Source organism: Sminthopsis crassicaudata, chromosome 5 (assembly GCF_048593235.1).
Source record: "Sminthopsis crassicaudata isolate SCR6 chromosome 5, ASM4859323v1, whole genome shotgun sequence".
Taxonomy (NCBI): Eukaryota; Metazoa; Chordata; class Mammalia; order Dasyuromorphia; family Dasyuridae; genus Sminthopsis; species Sminthopsis crassicaudata.
In genome coordinates, this window is record NC_133621.1 from 68,004,898 (window position 1) to 68,019,691 (window position 14,794).

At 35.3% G+C, this 14,794-nt stretch overlaps 1 protein-coding gene across 1 annotated transcript in view; it reads left to right on the top strand.

The window, feature by feature from the left end:
* CCDC7 (coiled-coil domain containing 7) overlaps positions 1-14,582 on the top strand; it is a 117,614-nt gene extending 103,032 nt beyond the window's left edge. The window contains exons 19-20 of the mRNA XM_074267070.1: positions 6,284-6,329; positions 14,517-14,582. The gene's annotated coding sequence lies outside the window, so the exon portion shown is untranslated. The remainder of the gene's footprint in view (positions 1-6,283; positions 6,330-14,516) is intronic.
* Positions 14,583-14,794: the final 212 nt, after the last annotated feature.

Genomic DNA, 14,794 nt, shown 5'->3' on the forward strand with positions numbered 1-14,794 from the left:
GAGCAACCTTAACAGCTTATTTAAAGAGGTCTAGTTTGAAGCTTCAATTAAATTCCTTCTCATTTATATACATATACATATATGTATGTGTACTATATGTGTATATATAGATATGTATCTGATGTGAAAATTACTCGTATTTGCAGTCATCTATAGTCTTATCAATTTGTTAGAGGAAAGCCTTTAATATGGCATTCTACTCTATAGCATCAAATGCTTCTTAGAGTCCATGAACAACATACACAGATAGTTATTGAATTTTACATATATTTTGGTCAATTGTGTCACTGTGGTCTGCTAAACAATATTTTTCTTTGTGAAAGTTTTCAATTTCCTCCTTATATCTTCACCAAGGAGTACCTTTGAAAATATTGTAAAACTTGTATGCACTGATACAACATGAAGAAAGAAGAACTAGGAGACTATTTAATTTTTCATAGTAGTGGTCCAAGCTCATCATAATCAGAGCCCCTTAACTTTTTTATTTTGGAGGGGTTAAGTGACTTGTCCAGGGTCACATGGCTAGGAAGTGTTAAGTGTTTGAGATCACATTTGAATTCAAGTCCTCCTGATTTCAGGGCTGATGCTCTATCTTCTGTACTACCTAGCTGCCCCAGCCCCTTAAAGAAAATATACTTGATATAAAAGTATAAGATTTATGTAAGTTTGGTTATTTCTCTTCTTGGTCTTGAGACACAGTTTCCAAAATCCTCTATTCCTACCTTTTTATTGAAGTCACCAAATATTAAAGTATATGTTGATTTAATTTGGAGGGTCATATTGAATATATCTAAAGTAAGAAAAAAATTTCATCTTCATCTAGCAACAGATAGTATATGAACTCTTAATTATCTTGATGTTGGTCTTTTTGAAGATGTTCATAATGACACTGTAATACAAATGTCCCATGACCAAGGACTAAATGTCCCATGAATTTTTCTTATTGCCTTTGGGCAAATCAAGCCAATCATTTGTCTCACCAAACAAAACTTGTGAGTCACTTTTTCTCTTTGTCCCAACTTTTGTTTTCTGATTTTATTTGTTGTGAGAATACCAAGCTTATTATGATTTAGTTCATTTAGAAGTATGTCCACTTGATTACTGGACATTTAGACTACCTAGAGTTAATGTTTATATATAGCCTAAAAACCATGTGATTCTTAGCATCTTATGCTGTCTTTTCATCCATCTCCAACATTACAGAAATCAGAGAGAGCTGTACTGAACTAGGACTTTTTTTGGTATTTTTAATTTCATGCGTTCTCATGGCCAAAGAATTTAGTAGTCATTGTGCTATTTATGAAATTTTTTCATGTCTAGTGGCCAGTACACTATTGATGAATTTCTTCAAGTTTAATGAGATTGGCTCTTGGAAAGAGACTGATACTAATACAATTTGTGAAAAATTTCCAGAATGTTATCTGCAAGAATTTGTATTCCACTGGTATAATCTTTGACCAAGGGTCATCTCCATACTTTGAAGAGACATCAGAGTCAGACTTTAAAGAATATTATAATAATTGTAATTGATGTTGTGATACTTTAAAGTTTGCAAATAACTCTCAATATAAGATGTATAAGTGAAGGCAGAAACTATATTGGAAATATAGCTGAGGACTAAAAGGTCAAAATAATCAAACTCTTAGAGAAAAAACCCAAAAGAATTCTTAAAACAAAAACTTATAAGCACACATTGACATACAATAATCCAACATTTCTAGCATATTCTTCCCCAGAAGTTAATGCTTTAACTATAAACTACTTTATGGCATAACTAAATAGGTGTTTCACTTTTAGCTTAGATCTATAGCACCATCTGAACACTTAACTCAAGGATTAGATCCTTTGGCCAGCCTCACATATATGGCATAATTTCCTATTGGTAATGACTTCTCTAAGAAGTTATAGCTAGGGAGCATCTTTTTCAGAGCCTCAGACTAAAGAATCCACCAATTCCCAAACACTCTCAAGGTGGCCCGTAGGTTTGAAAAGTTTGTCCCTCATTCTCACTGTTCAGAAGTCTTGTGTGCTAAGGGAAAGAAATACAAAAGAGGCATCCAGGACTTTGAGATCCATTTTCAGACTTATTTACACAAAGATATGCTTTTGTTTCCATGCAAGAGCAAGCACCCTAGGCTTCAAGGAGAGAGGAAGGAGAAGAAGATCCCTATCCCTTTCAGCAAGGGAAATCCAATAGAGAACTATTCATTCCAGCCGCATGGTCAGAAGAGGGCAAAGTGGTCTCTTTCGAGTAGAAGGCTCACCCTGCTTAGGAGCCAACCTTTTTCAAAAGAGTACTCCATCCCTACAGTGGGGGTAGGGCTTCTAGGGACTATTCAGAAATGTCTAGTTGTGCATACTCTTTATTAAGAGGCGCACAGGATGCCAGTCTACCCGCACATTTGTGACTTAGAATAGCCATTGTTAAACATACATTATTTCCTTTGGCCTTTATTGCAGCCCTGTGAGATTTTCTGAGTCATGTTATCCTTATTTTACAGAAGTCATTGGGACTTAAAAAGGTTAAGTAACTTGCTCATGATTACAATATTGGCTCCATGGTGGCCAGTTCGCAGCAAGAGAAACACAGAAGCAGGGAAAGACGCTTCAGACTATAAATCACATTTGGAGAGGAGAAAAGATCAGTTTTTCAAACAAAGACCAAGTTCCCTACAGATGAACCCTATTATTTATCTCCTCTTAAAGGGATATGAGCCACTGTGCAGACTGATCTAGACCATTACTCCATGATATATCTAGAAAGATTGAATTTGTGAACTTCTGAAAGACCATTAAGACTTTTGGGTGACCTAAAAGACAGGACCCCACATTCAAAGTGTCTTGAAAGGATTATTCCATTTATCATTCTGTTCTTTATGAATAAATTACATGTTCCCCATAAATCCAAATTGAAAAATGTAATAATCTGAGCCAGCAATTTTAGATAACTGTAAAAGATAGGAAAGTCTCAGTTATTACATTGAGGATCTAGTAATCGTGACAAAATTATAGTCCTCTACTTTTTTCTATTAACCCATTGGTTCCAACAGAGAAGGTAAATGGAAAGCCAGATAAATTTCTTTTGCATTTTCTCTGGGAACCTCTGGATTTTCAGATAAGGGAATATTGATGATCCTCTGGGATTGGGGACTAGGAGACGAGGTTGATAAAGAAATCATAGCATTAGTGTGGTAGAAAAGTGTCTTGATGAAGTCTTAATGAAGATATTTCATAATTACAGGTATTGGGGCAACAATACCAACTTGGAATCTTAGCAGCTGATGTCAACAGTGACATAACCCAAAACAAAAGCCTTAAATTATGCTGCTTGAAGCATGATCCTTCCATGGGATCCTGCAAATGATTTGCTACTTGACATTTAATATGACTGGACATGGAGAAAATCAAGTGCTGAAAAAAAAATCTTGGTATTTTTCTGAGTCTTAAAGTACTTTCCAGTCAAAGGAAATAAATCCTACTAATGTATGATCATAGCCACAATGTTTACAGAAATCTCATGTCCATGAGGTCTTGAACCAGAATCACTTGGTAGTCAAGCTTCAAATTGAAGGGCAGGAAAAGGGATGGATGGACTGATTGACTTTTTTTTTGGGAACTGGAAGGAAAGAAGTTTCATTTGTAGTAGTTTCCTATTACAGAATGTTTCTAACCACTCCCTAGCCATTTCATCCTTAAAGGAACAACTAGTCAAACAGTGATTGCCTAAGTGACCGAAGAATATAGTGATTCTATTATAGTAAGTAATCTGTAGGTATAGTGGAGGTTGGCCTCCCTAAGCTGTATGGGATATTTGGTTTCTTAGGTTGTGAGTGTGTGATGATGTCACCTCCCACCATACCACTCTATGCAGCTGGAGGTGAGGAGGGTGTGAAAAGAGTTGTGGGAAAAAAGCTCACTGGTGATAAGGGTAAAGAAGGGATTTTAGCAGGAAGCCCATTGGGAGAAGTATAGCCTCCTGAGGTGACTATCAGTTTTCTAGAATCAGGGATTGTCACAAGTGGAAGTGCATAGTCTATAACTTGAGATCCCAATGGAGGAGAACCCATCACCTCCCAAGGCAGCCTCTTCCCCTTTTGGACAGCTCTCTGTTGAAATGACTTTTGTCTAAATCAAGGGGCAACCGGCCTTTGAAGCTTCCACCTTTGGCCTCTTGATATTGTACCTTTTTGTCTTCTCCAGGCTAAACATCCCCAGTACCTTCAACTGATCCTGGTAGGCCATAAGTTGCCTTGCACCATCGCTGCCTTCTAGATGTCCTGCAGTTTATTTATTTCCTAAAATGTGGCACCCAGATCTGGACACAGCACACCAGATGTGTTCTGATTGGGGTAAAGAATACCAGAATTATTACCACCCTCGTTCTGGACATTAGGTGGTCCTTGATATAGCCTTAGATAGCATTAGCCATGTCATCCTGTTAACTCGTATTGAGTGGGGGAGAAGGGAGAGGAATAAGCATTTATATAGTGCCTGCTAAATGCCAGGCATTAGACTGTGTGATTTACCAACATCATCTCCTTTGATCCTCACCACAATCTGCAAGATGGGTACTGTTCTAATCCCTGTTGAATAGTTAAGGAAACTGAAGCACATTGAGGTTACTGATTTGCCAACGGTCTTACAGCTAGTAAATATCTGAGGCCAGATTTAAACTCAGGGCCTCCTAACTCCAGCCCAGTTTTCTATTTCTAGCAGTCACCCAGCTGCCCCTTATTAAATTATATAATATTGAAATCCTCAGCTTGTGGAAGAACTTTTCTATCTATGGCTCTCCACCCTTATGGATGTTATCATGACTTCAGTATTATGACTTCAGTAAGTAATAATCTTTTAGCTAATCTTACCTCTATGTTGATGGTTGCTGACTAATCAGGATGGTGGTTGCTGAAGGTTAGACTAATTATGGTAATATCTTAAGGTAATTGCATTGATCATCTCTTTCTTTCACTTGAACACTTAGGGGCCTTTGTAGGGTTATCAACTGACCTGATTTCAATATTATGTCATGTTTCAGGAACTAGGGAGGTCTAAGGAAAGGGAGAGAGATAGGGGGAATGATTGGTGGAACATTCAAAATACACACAATGCTTATTGATTGATTTCTTTGTTTTATATAGGCACAGTTAGTGGACTCTTGTCAAAACAATTATAATGGTAACATCAAAGATTATTGATCTAACAGATATGATAATAATGAAAAAGTTTGAAACATGTGAGAATTATCAAAATGTGATATAGAGACATAATATGAACACGTGCTTTTGGGAAAATGGCACTAATAGATTTGTTTGATACAAGGTTGCTGCAAATCTTCAGTTTATAAAAAATAAAATAGTTATCTGTGAAGTGCAATAAAGCAAAAACAAGGTATGCCTGTGAATGTTATATTTGATTTAGTTAATATATTATTATTAATAATAATTAATCAACAACCAACCAATTATTTATATTTATTTTATTATTGATATTATTAATAATGAAATCTTTTTTGTTGTTGTTGAATCTCCCCCTTGACAACTGTAATCCAGTGTGTTAGCCACCCTCCTCCCCAAGCCTCATATCATCTGAATACATGATAAGCATAACTTTTATGGCTTCATCTAAATACTTGATAAAAGGGTACTTTGTTAGATCAACCAGACTCAGTTTTTTTAAATGGAGGAAACTAAATCCAGAGAGCTTGTAGCTTGTTCAACGGGAAACAGTAAGATAGAGTTAGGACAAGCTATCTTCAGTGCTGTTTTTTAAGTCAGTAAAATTTGCTAATTCTAAATTTCATTTTGCTTAACAAAAAGTTACTGGGTCTTTTATGGGGTTTATACTGGTCCATATACATATAATATACATACATACATACATATACATATATTATATACACAAACACACACACACACACACACACACACATATATATATATATATATATATATATATATATATATATATATATATATATATTTCAGTATACTGCTACTGAGGTCATCTTGGACAAATTATTCAACTTCTAAGTCTTAGTTTCCTAAACGTAAAATATAGATTATCATGTCTATCCTGCTTATCTAATGAGATTATTGTAAACCTAAAATAAAGTAATAAATATGATTTGAAAATTGAAGCATTATATGAAATAATGTTTTATATAATTCATATGTTATACAGTTATCTTAAAGCATATATGCATAATATAATAAAATATGTATTTTTAAAATTTGTGTATTTAATATACCTAATTTGAAATTTTTTGTTATTGTTGTTACTAAAGCCTCATATTGAAGTATGGATTCTTCCCCTCAGAAAGGACCCTCAAGGTAATCACATTTCTCTCTTCTTTTGCAAAATGAATACTGCCACAAATGTAAATCCCATGGGAAGGTATCCTGGCAATGAATAACCTATTATCTAGTTAACTCTTAAACACACACATTCAGCACACCCCCACACACACCATAAAACTAAGATCTCCTAATAAGAAAACTGAATAAATAGAATATTAAAGGAAAATAAAATAGATTCTAATCCCAACCTAATAAGAACTTTGAACATAGTAAAAAACTGAATTGAATGAAATTGAATTGAAATAATTTTGATATTTAATATAATGAACAGATTCTGTAATCAGATTATCTCTACATCAGATATGAAGATTAGCTTGAGTAAAAAAAAAAATTAACTTGCACTAGAGAAAAAGTTGTGAAGATTTATAAGCCACAATTTCTAGGGCCATATCATTCTCTTGTAGTCTTTTCTGTACTTGCGCAAGCCTTATTATATATCTAACCCTGGTGAATGTACATATGGTTACTATTTAGAATGTATTTGTAGGCATATTATATGTGAGAAGAAGTTTATGTGATTTGAAGGTGAAGCATGGAAAATAGTTAATAGGTTTTAAAATTGTATCTGAAAGATTGATTTTATATGAGTGGATACAATGTGATTTATTTTGCTTTTTATATAGCCTACACTTTTATTTTAAGATAAATATATTAATACAATGTTGCATTTTTAATATAAATCTAGTATCTTAAGAAGAAAAATGATTAAATCTATACTTCATAGAATAGTTTTTGAATGTTTTTTTGTTGGTTGGATACGCAATCTACCTCTAACCCTTTTATCAATTTAAATTCTAGACAATTCAATTTAAATCTGTCAATTTAAATTCTGGATGAATTAGAATAAGACAATATATATGTATATTTTATAAATACACATATGTATGTGTGTGTGTGTATATATATATATATGCATATTTATATGAAGAGAGAGATTGCCTACTATTTTTTTAAGATTAATTGAATTGGCTGCTCTAGAAAACAAAATTAAGCAGTCTTATAGAATCCAATAAGAATAAAGTTAAAATTGTAGAAATTTGACTATTGATGCATTTTTGCAAACAATTTTAGAAAATTATTCAACTCTCTAAAATTTTATATTTTGTGATGAATTAAAACAGAACCATTCACATCATTTTTTGATATAGATAATCTCAACCTAACAAATCCATTATTTTCACAATTTCATCTATATACACCAAGCATATACATTTATTCTCTACTTGCATTACATAATTTACTTTATTGCTTATGCTTTCTTCCCTAGATTGTTATTTATTCTTTATTTGAATTAAGTACCAGGCATATCATTTTATTATGAGGCAATTCTGTGACTCAATAGGGGTTTGAATGGGCATTTATGAGTTTGGTGAACAATTCAGTGGAAGAGATAAGAAAAGATACAAAGAGAATAGGAGGTATGGTTCTTGCTCTTAATGATATTAAATCTAGTTTTAGAAATAAAAACATAGATACATTGGAAATGACTCAAGAACATTTAGAAAATAACATCATGAAGTGAATAATAGTATTGTCCATAATTAAAATAAGATACTGAAGAGCTAATGAAAAGTAGTGTGAACAGGGTTGAACAGAGAGAGTTCAACTAAAGTTTCCTAGGGAAGTCTTTTGAATCTGATTTGAAAGAAATTAAGAAAGATGGATTGTCAGGAGAAGAGGGTATAATTCAAATAAAGAAAATGACATGGACAAAGGGAGAAAGAAAGTCATATGCCAAGGATGGCTATCATATGCAGGGGAATTAACAGAAAAAGAATTTAGTAAGATTAGAGAGGGTTAGGCATGTTGGAAATGCAAAAGACTTCCAGTAGGAGCTCTGAGTCTGAAAGGACTGCTGAGCCATGAGAAATGTGGATTCAGTGTGAAGTAGTAGAGACTCCCTTAGATTCTTAGTTAGTGAAATAACATTGAAAATATTATTTGGGAAAGATTATTTTTAGTAGCTTTGTTAGGGAGGATTAGAATGGGAAGATGTTGGAGTCAACTAGAATGTTGCCACAGTAATGCAGCATAAAATAATGAACACTTAATAAACTTGTGACAGAAATAAAAATAGAAAGGAAAAAAACAAAGTCAAAAGACATTAAAGAGAAAGAAATGGGGGGAGGGAGTGGTGACAGAATGTTGTATCAAGTATAGAAAAGAAAAGGAAAAGGAAAGAAAATGTAATAACAGGGTTCTGCATCTGAAAACTGGAGAAATTATAGTTTCCTTATCTGTAATAGAGAAAGTGGAAAGAGGCACTGCTTGTGATGAAGGCAAGAAATAAAACAAATAACTACAACAAAAAAGCTCCCTCTTTTCCTCAACACATTTCCCTGGTTGTTGTGAGTCACAGGAAAGTATCACCTTACTGAATTTGGATCATGTGGAGAGTGAAGATTAAAAGGAAGTGTATATAGCCTCTACATTTCTTGGAGGAAAGAGTTAAGTTAGTGCAGTCAATGTCTGCTGAAAGTCTTTCCAAAAAAGTGTTGGATAGAAAGAGTGCATGGCAGGCAACTACTCAGGCATTGGGAGGATTGGCTGTCTACTCTCCAGCCCTCCATTCAGAGTAGAGAGAAACTGCTTGAGGTGGTGGTGGTGGTAGTCAGGCTTGAGTTAACAGTAGTTCAAAGCAAACTCATTTAATGAAATGGCTATTTTAAAAAAGTAGCAATAAAATATTTCTCCCAGGAAGTTGGGAAACACATTCTGAAAGGTGCACACAGCATCATTGAAAAGAGTGACTCCCTAGAAGAACAAGGCATGACCATGAACAGATCATGAAACTGGGGTCTTTGCATGGAGAAGCCCACACACAATGAATGGGCCTGAACAGAGCATGGTGGAGCGGCTCTCCGGCAGTGCTGCTCTGGAGACTGTCCAACCAGACGCTGGCTGCATTCTCAGATGCTGCTTGCCTGGTCGCTTAACCAGATGCAGAGTCTCCTATGGACATTGCCCCCTGTCTTCAGCCTCAGCTTGAAATTTTCGAGGGTAGATTGTTTAGCCATGGTTGTTTAGCTTAAAGCTTACTCTTTGTTTCAAGTGTCTGTGAATTTTTATATTGTAAATCTCTTTCTTAGATCAAATCAAGTTTTTCTTTCTAACCCATTCTGCTATTCTCTTCATGGGCAACACCATCCTATTAAAATTCACATTAATGGGAATGCTTGTTTTTCCTTCCACAAACCCTGTCATAACATTTCTCTAAGAAATTAGTTCTGGGTGCCTGTAGTTTTTGTTGCTTGGAATAATCCAGTTTTAATCTCCTACCTTTCCTTTTGTGTTTCAATAATTTCAGCTCAGACCTAAATCAAAGGATTTCTCTTCTCTTTCTTTTGAAATTAATCTCACCCTCTGACTCCAAAGCTCCTTCACTTCTCTATTTCAGTCTAGCATCCTCATTCCTTCATTCTCCCTTTATTTTTCCCTTGTCCTCCCTGATTAAAGTGTAGTTTATGAGCTACCCTCTTCTTTTCTTATCCTCCCTCCCTGCCCCCCATCTCTATATTTGAAACACTTTCACTTGTGATGTCTTGATTTCAGGAAAGACTAAGCCTCTTCCTGCTTTTATCCTCTAGTTTGTAACCCAAAGGACAGTATTTATGTCTTCCCATTTTAGTATATAAACACCTATTTGGATGTTCAAAATTATTTGTCCTTTATGAGTTTCTTTTGTATATTTCATTTACATATTAAAGATATTTCCCAAATCAGTTTTTTCCCTTGGAAAGAAATGTGTAGTGTTTTTTTTCTCAGTATGATTACATGTAATTTGAAAAAATATTATCTCTGGTTACAAGACATTTTCCTTTGCTTTTCCATATATCTTAGTTCTGTTTTTATCCTTTTGGTGAGCAGTTTTGCTCAGTTCTACCTGGAGTTCCTTTTTACATGAGTCATTGTTTCTTTGTCACTTGCAATATTTTTTTCTTTAACATGATTACTTTGGTGCTTGAATACCATATTTCTCAGTGAGCTAAAACTAGATACCTTTCTATTATCATATGAATTCTATTGAATTTTTACCCTTTGAGTCTGATACTTCTAGAGAATTTTCTTCTTTGATTTCCTTTTTTTCTTTATTTTTCTTTAATATTTTCCCCCAGTTACATTCAAAACAATTTTTTTCATTTGTTTTTAAGATTTTTGAGTTCCAAGTTCTCTCCCTTATACCCATGCACAATTAAGAAACCACATGTGAAGTTATGTAAAATATTTCCATAAAAGTTGTGAAAGAAAACTTAGATCTCCATTATACTCGGCAACAAGACTATTCAATGATCAGTTCTGATGGACATGGCTCTCTTCAACAATGAGAGGATTCAAACCAGTTCCACTTGTTCAGTGACAGAGAGCCATCTACACGCAGAGAGAGAACAGTGCGAACAGATTGTGGAACACAAAATAGCATTCTCACAGTCTCTGTTGTTATTTGCTTGCGTTTTGTTTTCTTTCTCAGTTTTTCTTTTCCTTCCTTCTTGATCTGACTTTTCTTGTGCAGCAAGATAACTGTATAAATATGTATACATATATTGGATTTAATATGTATTTCAACATATTTAACATGTTTTGGACTACCTGCCAGCTAGGGGAAGGGGATAGGAGGAAGGAGAGGAAAATTTGGAACAAAAGGTTTTTGCAAAGGTCAATGTTGGAAAAATTACCCATGCATATGCTTTGCAAATAAGTAAATATTTTTTTTAAAAGAAAGAAAACGTAGATTTCCTATACTCAAGAAAAAATAACTTAAAAATAGAGACATGAAGAATATTAGAGAATGATTCAATCTGTATTCAGACTCAATTAATTCTTTCTCTGAGTATGGATAGGACTCCTCCTTATAAGTCCTTCATAGTAGTTGTGGATGCTTGTACTACTGAGAATACCAAAGTTCTTTACAGCTAGTCATCCCATTACCTAATTTTTCTTCTATCTCTTTTTTTTCCCCCTGAGGCAATTGGGGTTAAGTGTCTTGCCCAGGGTCACATAGCTAGGAAGTGTTGTGTGTGAGGTCACATTTGAACTCATATCCTCCTGACTTCAGGGCTCCTGCTCTATCCACTTGTACCACCTAGATGCCCCTCTCTTACTTGATTTTCAAAGTCCCTTTTGAGCTCTTGTATGGTCTGAGTCCAATTCTTATTTTTCTTGGAGGCTTTGGATATAGGAGCTTTGACTTTGTTATCTCCTGAGTGTATGTCTTGTTCCTTTTTGTCACTATAATAACTTTCATTGATCAGAAACTTTTGTTGTTTTCTGCTCATTTTCCTAGCCTATTACTCTGCTTTTATCTCTTGGTTAAAGCAGAGCTCTGTTTCCAGGGTGGAGGGGGCATTGTCCTAGACTTCCGGGGTTTTGTGCAGCTGTTTTCAGAAATCCTTCCTAGTGACCAGACCACAATCACTCTTTTCTGCCTTGGAGCTGTAAGGTGTGTCCCACCTCTAGGGCTGAAGCTCCACTGGGACTGCACGCCAGACTCACACCCTGTTGCCACAGACCCTCTCCACTGACCTTCTGAGCCATCCCTGGTGTTCCTGGACTGAGAGTTCCAGCACTGCTGCTGTTTCAGAGGTCCTCCCTTGCTGAAACTGGGATCTGGGTGGGAGCTATAGCTAGGGCTGGGGCTGGGCCTGGGCCTGGGCCTGCACTCGGATTGTGCTCTGGGTCCCATTCTGGTTTCACAGACCTTTCCTGCTGACCTTGCAGCTCCTGTTTGGTGTCTCTGGGCTGAGAGGTCTGGAAGGCACCAGTACTGCTGCTGTATTCAGAGATCAAGTTTGAGTCTGGGGCTGCACAGTGGACTCCTACCTTTTCTGCTGAAATTCTAAGTTTCTTTCTCTGGAAAATGTTCTACTCCATTTTCCTGGATGTTCTGATGCTCTAAAATTTGTTTAGAGTCATTATTTAAAGAAATTTGGAGCAGTTTGGGGGAGAGACTGGGTGAGTTCCTGCCTTTATTCTGCCATCTTGGTTCTGCCTCCCTTCCTTGATTTCCTTGAGCATAATTATTTATTTTATTATTATTATGTTGTTGTTGTTGTTGTTGTTGTTGTTGTTGTTCTTCTTCTTCTTCTTTTTTTTTTTTTTTTTTTTTTTTTTTTTAAAGAAGCCAATGAGTCTTAAGTTTTCTGAGTCCTGGCTTACAGTAGAAAATGTACTTATTTTAAGGTTAGGAACTCTGGGTTCTTGTCTCTGATGCTATTTATTTGACCTCATGCAAGCTACTTATTCTCCCAGGCTTTCAATTTTCTTATTTGTAAAATGAGAAGGTTGGACTCAAAGGTCACTTTTTGCTCTAAACCTATGATCCTATCTTTTTGTTTTGTTTTGTTTTTTTTGAGACAATCAGGCTTAAGTGATTTGCATAGGTTCACACAATGAGGCTGGATTTGAACACCAGTCCTTCTGACATTAGGATTTGTACTTTAACCACTGTACCGCTGTTTTTAATTCTATGACTTTAGAAGCAGTGTTACACTTCTGTTTTGCATCACTGATCTTGTGCTAGATTGCATTTTTGAGATCCATTCCTTCATTTTTTTAGATTATCTATTTCTTTGTTAAAATTTTCTAGCTTGTGTTCTTTTAGATTTTTCATTAAGAATTCCAATTTTGTTTGTTGTGCTCCAAATCTTTAATAAGGCTTTCCAATTCTGAACAATCGTGACGCTATTCTTTTTCTTCTAGTATAGTTAAGAATTATCATCATCTTGTGGACATTTTTGCTGGCAATCTTTTATCTTTACTATTTTTTTTTTACTATTTTACTATTATAAAGTATTACTTTACTATAGTTATATGTTTTTTCATTTGCTGGTTCATTTCTTCAGTTTCTTAGGTTTTTTCAGGAAAAAAATTTCTAATTAGGTATAACGTGCTCTCCTGGCAGTTACAATTACTAGTCTGTCCTAGACCCACCAGAGTACCTTTGACCACTGTGCTTAGCAGTGTGAACTCTACCCAGCTCGCCTCCTCTGAGGCCTTCAAAGGTCTCTGGCCACAATCTCTTGAATCTATAGCTTAATAACTGGTAGCCCGCTCAAGAACAGCCACATGTAATCTTAAAAGCCTTTATTATACCTACTCACATAATGCCCTGACTGATGCCCTGACTTGTTGGTTCCCAAGTGAACACCTGGTCAGAAGACCCACGTGTTCACTACCAAACTCCTTACCTCTTTTGGCTACCCATCTTGGCTTGGCCACCCAGGTTAGGGAGCCAGGGTGAAGAGCGCCAGGTTAAAGAGAGCAACTGCTGCCTACAGTGGGCTTACATAGGGCCTGTGAGGTCACACACACAGCCAGTCAGCGAGAGAGTCACCCATTACGAAGCTATCTCAATATGGCCAGGATCCCACCCAAGGGCAGTCCTAATATCCACAGAAATTACTTCCGGACCACTCAATCTCCCCATGCACTGTGTCCGCCCATTTAAAGGCCCCTTATAATTAGGATTTTCCTTTCTCTTCTTTTAGTTTATATATATTTTTACTTTTGCTCATTTCTTGCTTCCTTAAGATTGATGAAAGGGATCCAGAGTTCTTGTTCAGACAGACATCTTGCTTCACTTAGTCCCAATTCCCATATTTTACAGATGAACCTTGTTTGTCACTGATATAATATGTCACTATTCACAAGTTAATGGAAGTATTTCTGAGTAAATTATATGTATCTTATGAGAAAAAAATTTTAGAAGAGAGAAGCATCTTTTTTTCCCCCTAGAGTTTCCACTATACAAACATTTAAATATTTTTTCTCCTGAATATGCTAATTGAATCTAATGTAATGAATATGGTGGTAATTTTAAACTGAAAAGTTTTTTCTCTAAGGATGAGACAGCATAGTATAGTGGACAGAGAAGTGGCTATGAATCAGGAAGACCTGAATTAAGATTCTTCTTCACTTTAATTAGTTAGCTGTCTGATCTTGGGCAAGTTGCTAAGCCTCTCTGAGCCTTAGTTTCCCTAGCTATAAAATTAATACTATAAATTTTGTAGCACTTCAGAGTGTTGTTATGAGGGTTGAATGAAATATCTGTAAAAATTCTTTCCAAGTTTTGAAATTTTATATAAGTATCAATTATGATTATTAATTTTATAATCAGGAAATTGTTAAAAGTTAATAATGAAAGTTTTTTTCCTATCCACCTAGAATTGACACGAAACAAATCACGGGAAACTCAAGGAAGTGAAGATGACCAAACAGAAATTATCAGTTGTAAGTACAATAATGTTAAAAGTTTTTAAACTATGTATTAATATGTTGTGAGATTTTAAAGTACAAATTAGCTATCACAAATGACTCATATGTTTTAGAAGCCAAATATAAAAGAACTTTCCTTGAGAAGTCAACTAAAGGACAGAGTGAACTTACTCAGGAATAGGGAATAGTCCTTCATTATACTGTATTAATCAAGAACTTTTTATTGA